General features: G+C 39.9%; 1 protein-coding gene across 1 annotated transcript in view; it reads right to left on the reverse strand.

The window, feature by feature from the left end:
• LOC111965987 (retinoic acid receptor gamma-like) overlaps positions 1–8,887 on the reverse strand; it is an 81,077-nt gene extending 72,190 nt beyond the window's left edge. Inside the window, exon 1 of the mRNA XM_023990434.2 lies at positions 8,651–8,887. The gene's annotated coding sequence lies outside the window, so the exon portion shown is untranslated. The remainder of the gene's footprint in view (positions 1–8,650) is intronic.
• Between the last annotated feature and the right edge of the window lie 2,532 nt (positions 8,888–11,419).

An 11,419-nucleotide genomic window follows, 5' to 3' on the forward strand; every position in this document is an offset into this window, starting at 1 on the left:
CAAGTACGTAGTATATTTTCACAAGTACGTAGTATATTTTCACAAGTACGTAGTATATTTTCACAAGTACGTAGTATATTTTCACAAGTACGTAGTATATTTTCACAACTCTAAGCACAAAAAATGGCTCATGTTTCAAAACTCTAAGCACATTTTTAATTGACTGTGTACAACAAACAAATTCACAAAGTGACTTGTTCACTGCACCAAATCCATTTCAATTTGAATACATATTCAAAATGCAATATTAATAGTACTTTTGATTTGATTTTCTTGAAATTTGTTAACAATACAATTAACTATCACTTAATCAAACTGATCTAAACTGATAACTAATGAACTAAAATTAGTATGTGGTACTTTTTCACAACTCTTATCAGTACAATACTCTAAATAGATCATCAAAAAGGCAGATGTTTCAAAACTCTAAGCACATACAACACACAAAATCATACCATCACTTTTTCAACAAATGTAATCAGTGTTTCATCTACAAATACACGTTTCACATTGCAACACATGTTCATAAAAAGTGTATCATTGCCTTTCCCATTGCCTTTCCCATTGCCTTTCCCATTGCCTTTCCCATTGCCTTTCCCAGACACTATTACTACTATTACTTAATTTGACGGCTCTTAATTGATGATCACTTAAACGTTTGGTAAACCTATAGATTTTGAGAACTACATAAAGTACAGATATAGGATCTCAATTTGATCACTCTTTTGTTGCTGAGAATTTTCCTGCACAGCAGGAAATGCAAACTTGTAGTATATTTGAGTTTTAAAAAGCCTTCCAAAGTTTGTAATTTCCACTTAGAAATTTCAGATTTGATTTGCCCTAACAAAACATGTATCAACCCCTATGAACATGTCCATTAATTATAATCCACATAATACTTCACATGTACTGTTGCTGCAGGATTATTTTCCTGCTGTAGCAAACTGGATCAAATTAAAGTCCTACATCTGTAGAAACATAAAAAGTATTATATATACTCAAATGTACTACTATGATGATGACTATTATGATTTAACTTTAAAAAATAAAAAATAAAAAAACATTTTTCTGCCTGAATTTAAAATAGATTAATTACATAGATTTTTTTTGTCACTGGCCTACGCACAATATCCCAAATTGTCAAAGTAGAATTATGTTTTTCAAAATATTTACAAATTAATATAAAATTAAAAGCTGAAATGTCTTGAGTCAATAAGTATTCAACCCCTTTGTTATGGCAAGCCTTAACATGTTCAGGAGTAAAAATGTGCTTAACAGGTCACATAATAAGTTGTATGGACTCACTCTGTGTGCACTAACAGTGTTTAACATGACTGTTGAATGACTGCCTCATCTCTGTACCCCACACATACAATTATCTGTAAGGTCCCTCAGTCGAGCAATGAATTTCAAAAACCGATTCAACCAACAACAAAAAAGACCAGGGAGGTTTTCCAATGACTCATAAAGAAGGGCACCTAATTGGTAGATGGGTAAAAAAAAAAAAAAAACAGTCATTGAATATTCCTTTGAGTATGGTGAAGTTATTAATTACACTTTGGATGGTGTATCAATACACCAGGTCACTACAAAGATACAGGCGTCCTTCCTAACTCAGTTGCCGGAGAGGAAGGAAACCGCTCAGGGATTTCACCATGAGGCCAATGGTGACTTTAAAACAGTTACAGAGTTTAATGGCTGTGATAGGAGTAAGTACAACAACATTGTAGTTACGCCACAATACTAACCTAGTTGACAGAGTGAAAAGAAGGAAGCCTGTAAAGAATAACATTATTCTAAAACATGCATCCTGTTTGCAACAAGGGAACTAAAGTAATACTGCAAGAAATGTGGCAAAGCAATTAAGTTTTGGTTCTGAATACAAACTGTTATGCTTCGGGCAAATCCAATACACATTTGTTTTGTAATTGTTAAGGACTGGGGAGTTTTTCAGGATGAAAAGAAACAGAATGGTGCTAAGCACAGGAAGAATCCTAGAGGAATACCTGGTTCAGTCTGCTTTCCACCAGACACTGGGAGATGAATTCACCTTTCAGCAGGACCAAAGGCCAAATCTACACTGGAGTTGCTTACCATGGAAGACAGTGAATGTTCCTGAATGGCCAAGTTACAGTTTTGACTTAAATCTAATACTTGAAAATGTATGGCAAGACCTGAAAATGGTTGTCTAGCAATGATCACCAACCAATTTGACAGAGCTTGAAGAATTTTGAAAATAATAATGAAAATATGTTGCTCAATCCAGGTGTGGAAAGCTCTTAGAGACTTACCCAGACAGACGCACAGATGTGATCACTGCCAAATGTGATTCTACAAAGTACTGACTCAGGGGTGTGAATACTTATGTAAATGAGATATTTTTGTATTTCCTTTTCAATACATTTGCAAAGATTTCTAAAAGCATGTGCTTTACTGTTTTGCATTGGCCAATAGAGTACTGTAATACCGTGATATATGCCATTTACGTAGCAKACACTTTTATCCAAAGTGACAACATGATATTTACTAGCATTTCATTCCTTTCATTTCATTACATTGTGAAATCTGTCTTCAATCACCACACCTTTGATCACACATGGGATCGAAATTCTGGAAATGTAATATTCAGTCAATATTAGTGCATAATGGGAAAACAGTTTAATGTAATTTACAGTGCTGTGTAGCATACTACATTCAAAGGGCAATTTTGAAACATGTATCTTACATTCTTTGCTATTGGATTAACTGGTTGTTAAAATAACTAAATTGAGAAGATATGATTATGTTGTGTTTTGGTGATTAAACCAATGTACTCATTATATTTCACAGTAAATATATATTTTGATTAATGGTTATGTGGTGAAAGATGTCTAAAAACAAAATAAATGCACAATGAAAGGTGTATAACACTGTGCTACGTTTAAGTGATAATGCCAGAGAAGCCGACTTTGTCTCGGGCCTAACAACACCTGTGCCAATATATCCTATAAAAACACCGGCTTCAGGGGCATTATCACTTTTATACAACAGGTTACCAACATATTGAAATAATGATTGACATATTTTAATTAAAACATAATTTTTACAAATKTATTCCTACTATTTCATCCTTCCACAAGACATAGTCTCGACACAGATCTAGGGTTGCTACCCAAGCCGGTTGGTTGTTCGTTCTATCGGTTCGGTTGCCTGAGACGCGACCCAGTCGTTCAGTCTTTTTGTTCTGTATCTATGGACACAGGCGTTCATTCTAAATGTTCCATTGCCATACTGGCTGGCAACATCCTTATCCCTTGTTTGCTAGTTAGACAACTACGGCTAACTTACGGTCACGTCAAACAGTGCAGACAGAATAACAACAATAGCTGCATTTGCATTTGTTTAAGCTGTTTTCTAGTGACATWTATTTGGAAACATCCATAACAATGAGCTAATGAGGCGCGATTTCGCCTGGCATAGAACATGTGCTCWCTCATCAGGACACTGTTGTTCAGAGGCCAATAACACAGCTAATATAATCACTTCAAACTGAAGCTGGAAAGACTGAAAACTATATCCATAAAAATGATACCAGCTAATTGAAGATTTCAACTGGCTGAGAAACACTGCCTACCTGTCTGTCTGTCTCATCCCGACTCCTTTTTATAGTGGAGATCAAGTTTATAACTTGCCTAAGTGGCCTGATGAGACAGTGGATTGCACAGTCAGATTAACAGAGTAGATAGGCATTTTAACATGATAGATTTAGCCGGTGGTAACTTGTGGAATAGACACCGGCTGGAATGTGCTTTTAACCAATCAGCATTCAGGATTAGATCCACCCGTTGTATCATTTTTTTTTACAATATCCAACTGATTTACAATTCCCCTGTTTCTGATGATGACTGTATTTCTCAACATTCTCACAACCTGCGGTTGGACACTAATTATTAAAAATAAATTATTGTCAGATACTGTATGGAAAATTATATTTGCCATCTACTATTTGTTCTATTCAGCACCTCAAAAGAGGAGAGTTTGAAAGTGGGTTAGTATGGACAGACAGGCAGGTGGGGGGCGAGAGAGAAATATAGAGAGAGAGAGGTAATGAGAAATGCTTTGTGTTGACAGACGTGTGGAGACCATGAAACAGAGAGAGAGAAAGAAGAAAGAGAGGAGACAGACAACATTCTCCTACTGAGGGCCCTGTCTTGAAAAGCGAAGGGAACAAAGACACAGAGATTGCAAAGCAGTTAAAGGAGTTAGGCAGTAATAACCTGCGCACAAACACTGCAGATGCGTCATGAATCTCTCTTTGTTTGTGTGCGTGTGAAAGATGTGTGAGAGAATATTACTTAGACAAACGTGTATACATTTTTATAAATGTGGGTTTGCTGGGAATGTATCTAAAGCGTATGGGCAGACAGGACAAGAAATGTCAGTCTGTCAGGTAAGGTGAGTTTGATCATAAAACAAACACAAAAAAAACACATTTAGTCATAAACGAATGCTATCAAAACAAGTTTTACAACAGCATACATTATTTGAAATAAATTGGGCTACACGACTTATTACATTTCCAGACTTCAGAGGTCCATACACATATGTACAGAATACATTATGTATTGTATATTCTAACCAACCAAACTAACCCCCATAAAGTATGTGAATCAGGGAATGGGGTTAACAAAATGGCCATTATAGAGATGGCAGTCATTGGCATAGTTAGTCAGTTTAGCCCACCCTGATAGTTAAGGTTAGGGTTTAGCGAGTGTAAACTGATCCTAGACCTGTGCCTTCCTGTTGGTTGCTAGTGGGTGACCTGAGGGTTTGGTGGGATTGAGAGTATTGTTGCTCAGGGCAATTAGTTGACACTCTTTCCAGATATCTTTGGTCTGAGAAAATTACAGGGTGATGAAAACCACTCTAAGTGTTTGGATCTCTGACTTCACATTTATAGAGATGTAGGACCTTAATTTAATCCCCCTGTCGCAGGATAACTTTCCTGGATTATTTTCCTGCTGGAGCAACCTGGCTCAAATTAAGATCCTACATCTACACCCCCAGACACGCACACACAATACACACGCACACACAATACACACGCAAAAACACACATAACAGAGCTAACTACACTTTTAAACTGAATGGTGCAATTCACAGTGACTATACACAAGATTGCCAGCTCATAGACACATTCTCATAAATACCAGGATCACTAGCACACAAAGACATGAGTACTCACTCAGACACATGACATATACAGTGAGGAAATGCTCTTGTAAAACTCCACTGACTTCACTCACACAGAGAGAGAGACATCCAGTCTGACACTGAGAGTTGTGGTGATAGAGAATAAAAGAAAGGGACTCTCCGTGGAGTATATTTAGACACACTCCAACCATGCTGTCTGCCAAACACTTCACAGACAGGATCTTAATTTGAGCCAGTTTGCTACAGCAGAAAAATTATGCTGCAGCAACAGGAAATATTAATTATTATGTGGATTATAATAAATKTACATTTTTGTAGGGGTTGATAMATTTTTCGTTACGGAAAATCATGTCTGAAATTTGAAAGTGTATTTTTTGTATTTTTCCCCTCGTAAAAATACACTACAAGTTTGCATTCTCAGCAACAAAAGAGGGATCAAATTAAGATCCTACATCTGTACACACAAAGCTTTTACTGGAACTGGCTGGTCTTGCTCTGGTGGGACACACTAGTGTGTTGTGTTGATCTCTTAGGGAAATGTGTGTGTGTGTGTGTGTGTGTGTGTGTGTGTGTGTGTGGTTGTGTGATCTTGTTGTTGTGCGATAGTGTAGTGTGTGTGTGTGTGTGTGTGTGTGTGTGTGTGTGTGTGTGTGTCGTGGGTCTGTGTGTGTTTGTTCATTAGGCAAGTCGCTTAAGCTTGACTTCGAAATTCGACGTCTAGATTGTTTTTGTTGTTGCTTTAACCCTACCCCAGACCTTAACCCTTACCTTAGCCATTCAGAATGAGTGCCTAAACTTAATGTTTTAACTCTATCCAACACCTTAACCTTCTAAATTTGACGTTTAGAGCAACTTCGAAATGCGACATTTCGTGGGATAAACGTCTAATTCTGCAGTGAGACTGTGAGAGCTTGTTGGTGTTCATGTAGATGAGGGAGAGAGTGTGTTACTATAGTGAATGTGTGTTTTTATTAGTGTGTGTGGACACAAACCAGCATTTAATGTGGTGCTTAGCCACATTAAACCTTTGTGCCCTGTCTGTGCTCTGTTTGCTGCTTCTTCCTYCTCCTCCTCCTCGTCTCTCCATGCCAAGATAGTTACTAGATGTGCTGACTAACATTCCACCAGACATTAGGAAAATGAATCTGGAATAGATTTGTCGGGCATCCGCTACATTGGCAAAGGGCAGTATAAGCATTGCATAGAGCTGTACTCCATAGATCAGCACACTGAGGTCAGAACACTGAGCTGCTGTGTGTTACTGATCAGCATTATATCATAGCCATATGGAACACAACAGTTAAACCACAGCTTTGTACACAAAGTAAGAGATAGTAAAAGTTTAATCTAAACAAATTAGATTCAATATTATAACTTAATCTATTTATAATAAAATTGATGGGTACATGTTGTTTTTGACAAGAATTGTGCATATCCCCACTGTATGACTGTTTCCCTTTTCCTGTAAAATAAACCCAAACTGAGGATCCTCAAATGGTTGCAGGTTGTTGCTGAGAGAGGATGGAAGTACATGTAACACCATGTACTGAAGGTTTACTACATGGGGTCAAAGAGTTTGTTTTTTCTTTCACACACGCACACACACACTGCACACCACAAGGAAACAGACATCAGACGCACACGGCTCTCAGAGTCATCTCCCGATATTCAAATCACGTCGTTTCAATGTTTCCATGTCGCTTGTATAATTGCACCTCCGTAACCTGTTTACATAACCTTAAGTGTTATGTGACTGTACTACTGCACAGTGCACACACACAAACACACATGCACACTACGGCATGCACACACACACACACCACACACCACACACACACACACACACACACACACACAACACAACACACACACACACACACACACACACAACACACACACACACACACACACACACACACACACACACACACACACACACACACACACCAGACCAAACCAGCTCCAGCTATTTGCATGACTGATGAAGCATCCGTCAAGAGTGACAATTCACAATATGATTGAGCAGCCTGTGGGCAAAGTAGAGGCCCTGTCTAATCCTAGCGTAGTCACTGCTTAATAGGTCTGTGCTACTTTATGCTGGGTGTGACCATAACATGGGGAGGAAATATACTGACATACACTGAGTATGCCAAACATTAAGAACACCGTCCTAATATTGAGTTGCAGATCCCCCTTTTGCCATCACAACAGCCTCAATTTGTTGGAGCATTGACTCTACAAGGTGTCGAAAGCGTTCCACAGGGATGCTGGCCCATGTTGACTCCAATGCTTCCCAAAGTTGTGTCAAGTTGGCTGGATGTCCTTTGGGTGGTGGACCATTCTTGATACACACGGGAAACTATTGAGCATGAAGAACACAGCAGTGTTGCATTTCTTGACACAACCCTGTCCCCTACTACCATACCCCGTTCAAAAGCACTTCAATATTTTGTCTTGCCCATTCATGCTCTGAATGGCAAACATACACAGTCCATGTCTCACTTGACTCACGGCTTAAAAATCCTTCTTTAACCTGTCTCCTCCCCTTCATCTACACTGATTGAAGTGGATTTAGCAAGTGCCATCAATAGGGGATCATAGCTTTCACCTGGATTCACCTGGTCAGTCTGTCATGGAAAGAGCAGGTGTTCTTAATGTTTTGTACACTCAGTGTATATGTACACATATATCATGACATGGGGAAGAAAGTGCATTATGAAGRTGTATTACACTGACATGCAGTGCACGTCCCTATAACATAACATTAGTGCGGCCGATGCCATGTGAGAATATTAAAATGGAATGAGGAATCACTTTGATCACTACTGAGACAACAGTGTGTGCATAGATGAAAGGTCTTTCACATATCGTGTCATGCCACGCATAGGAAACACAGGGCTCATGTCATGCCAGTATGTCACATTAGGAATTTAAGCGTTTGATTAGGAAACTATAAAGTTGTCATACAATCAGCAAACACACACAAGAACACATTAAAAAAACATATCACACACTCATGCATACGATACTACACATCTGCTCACACTTGTAACAACGGTCAAGCACAAGAAAGAGGCGATCTCTGTCTTTCTCACTAGTTTACCTCCCTCTCTCTCTTTAAATCTGTTCTCAATTAAAGCTGTCCTCAGGAAACTCAAACTCTCCCCTTGTAGAGTCCCATTCCTCCCCAAACACACACAAGCGCTCTCTGTTTCAATCATCTCCCCATCCACAAACACACTCACACATGCACACACACACACATACACACACCACACACACACCACACCACACCACACCACACACACACACCACACAAACACTCTTGTCTCAGTCCTGCTCTGACATGTTCTCTTTCTCTTTCTTTCTCTCTCACTCCACAGAAAGACTCAGAAAGAAAGAAAAAACAGGAAAAAGAGAGACGGTCTGTAAAGTTCAATCCGAAACCCAAACTCACCAGCTCTGCAGTGGTCTGGAGCACAGATGGACGAATGAAGGAAGAGAGTGGATTGAGATATGTGTAGTAGAGTTCAGTTCATCAGTCAGAAGTCCCTCTCAGAGCGAAGATAAAGCACAGCCTGTTGCATTCTGCCTTCCTCTCCTTTTTCTTTCTTTCTTTCTCTCTCTCTCTCTCTCTCTCTCTCTCGCTCTCTCTCTCTCTCTCTCTCGCTCTCTCTCTCCGTCTCTCTCTCTCTCTCCTCTCTCTCTCTCGCTCTCTCCTCTCGCTCTCTCTCTCGCTCTCCTCTTTCCCTTGATCGCCTCACCATCACGTCTCCTTCTTGCTCCCTCTCTCTCCCCTACTGAAATCATTATGCACTTTGATTTACAAACCCTCCCTGTCACGTGATCCAACACTTCAAATATACAGTGCATTTTTTACAAGCCACAGAATGCCTGAAGGAATGGAAAATAGAGTCCAGAAAGCTTAGGTTTCAGCTTCTCAGCCCCCCTCCCCTCTCTTTCCTTCTCCTTCTCCCTCTCTCTCTCTCGCTCTCTCTCTCTCTTTCTTTGTCTCTCACTCTCTCCCTTCACTCTTCGTCCCAAACCTTTGGTCTGTCACCTTACTGTTCTTGGATGTTTCATTTCCTTGACTATTCCCATATCTCCCTTTATGCATATTCCTCTTCCTTTAAAAACAAACAACTGCCCACCCAGCTTTGCATATGTGTGTGCGCATGTGTGTCCGAGGGGGAAGGGGGGGCATAAATGCCAATTCGTTTGTTTTTCTTCTCAGTCCCAACATGCTCTCATGTTCTATGGTCCTAGATTCTCTTTTCATTTAAAGTCACACACACACACATACACACACACACACAAGCTCTGAAACAGTCATTACCTAGCAGACATACACAAACACACATGCAGCAGAAGGCTGTGCACCTTCGGGGATATCAGTATGAATCCTTGGCCTTTGCTTAATGTTTACAATGCCTGAACTGTGTGACTGGGCCAAGGATCTGGGAGCCCAAGAGGGGCCTGAGCCACGGACCACTGAACACACTATTGTGACTAAATCTCCACAGTCACACTGAATACACTCAATCTGACTCAATAGCACAGGTCATTTACCTAGTGACACCAATAATAATACGAGTCCAATATATATTAAACAATGAATAATAATAATTGAACAAGAATAACAAAGATATAACATCTTGGCCATGTTCTGTTATAATCTCCACCCGGCACAGCCAGAAGAGGACAGGCCACCCCTCATTGCCTGGTTCCTCTCTAGGTTTCTTCCTAGGTTCCGACCTTTCTAGGGAGTTTTTCCTAGCCWACGTGCCTCTACACCTGCATTGCTTGCTGTTTGGGGTTTTAGGCTGGGTTTCTGTACAGCACTTTGTGACATCAGCTGATGTAAGAAGGACTTTATAAATACATTTGATTGATTGATAAGTCTGGCACGTGAATCTACAAATTGAAGAGTGAAAAGTATTTCTCATAAAAGTCCTACAAATCTATTTGCTAAGGAATAACCAACAACTTTTTAAATAATAACTCTATTCTTAAAATGCATCAGATGGGCAAACTCTTAACTAACACATTATGTGATATAAACACTAATGGGCAATTCCACGATAACAGATCGATGCTGAGACTCCGATTTACATTTCCTTGAAGAACAGTGCAGATGCAAAGTTTGGTAACAGAATGACGGTACACACAGCACAAAACGTCATTCTGTTACCAAACGTTGGATCTGCACTGTTCTTCAAGGAAAAGTATGTTTGTAAAATTTTCTGTGGAAATTGTTGAAAGTCATCCTTGCGCATTAAGTCGTATGGTTTGTTAACTTTGCAATCCTAAATGTTTGTTTGGCTCACATTTTAAAGTGAAAGATCTGAGTCTCAGCAGCATTCTGTTACTGTGAAATTGCCCCGATCACTTGTCACTAGTCACTTAACACTGTAAGCTGATACGAACAGTGAAACGACTGAGTTTAGAGATGAGCAGGATTGTGGTAATAATCTAAACATCTGTCTTTTGGAATGAACCACTGGTTGAGCACTGTCAATCAATAGCTTAGAGGAACATGGAATGAACGTCAGTTTGCCAACCGGGGTGGGGTGGTGAAGTGGGTGGTGGGGGGGGTATTTCATACTGCAGTCATTGTCCTTCTGCCAGCTTGCGGTGATTGAGAATACTTTCTCCCCTTTCTGATCTTCTTCAGTCACTTTCGTTGACTGTGGCTCAGTTGGTTGAGCATAGAACTTGCAATGTCAAGTTTGTGGGTTTGATTCCCGCTGTTGACCAGTATGAAAATGTATGCACTACCTACTGTAGGTTGCTCTGGATAAGAGCATCTGCTAAATGATGTGAGAATTATCCAGGTTTTTACAAGAACACAAATATATCATATGCAATGTGTCCTTTGCACTAACGTGCAGTGTTTACGGCCAGCCTGTTTGTACAGTAAATAGGTGTTCTTTCGTCTAACTTGTTCAGTCTCAGAGGAGCTGATACCCTGGGCTAATTACTGAGCAGGATGAGTCACAGAACCACTTACCCCCTAACCTCCCCCAGCCTCACTCCTACCTTAGCCCCTTACCCTGCTATCCCTTTCAGCCTCAATCACACACCACAACACGCAAACACACAGGCACACAAGTATTAGCACACGCACACACCTAAAGACTCCACTTGTCACACATCGGGCAACTCCAGAAACACACACACACATACTTAACACACCTTGACATGTAAAGTACAATGGGTTCATTCT

Source organism: Salvelinus sp. IW2-2015, linkage group LG1 (assembly GCF_002910315.2).
Source record: "Salvelinus sp. IW2-2015 linkage group LG1, ASM291031v2, whole genome shotgun sequence".
In the NCBI taxonomy this organism is placed as follows: Eukaryota; Metazoa; Chordata; class Actinopteri; order Salmoniformes; family Salmonidae; genus Salvelinus; species Salvelinus sp. IW2-2015.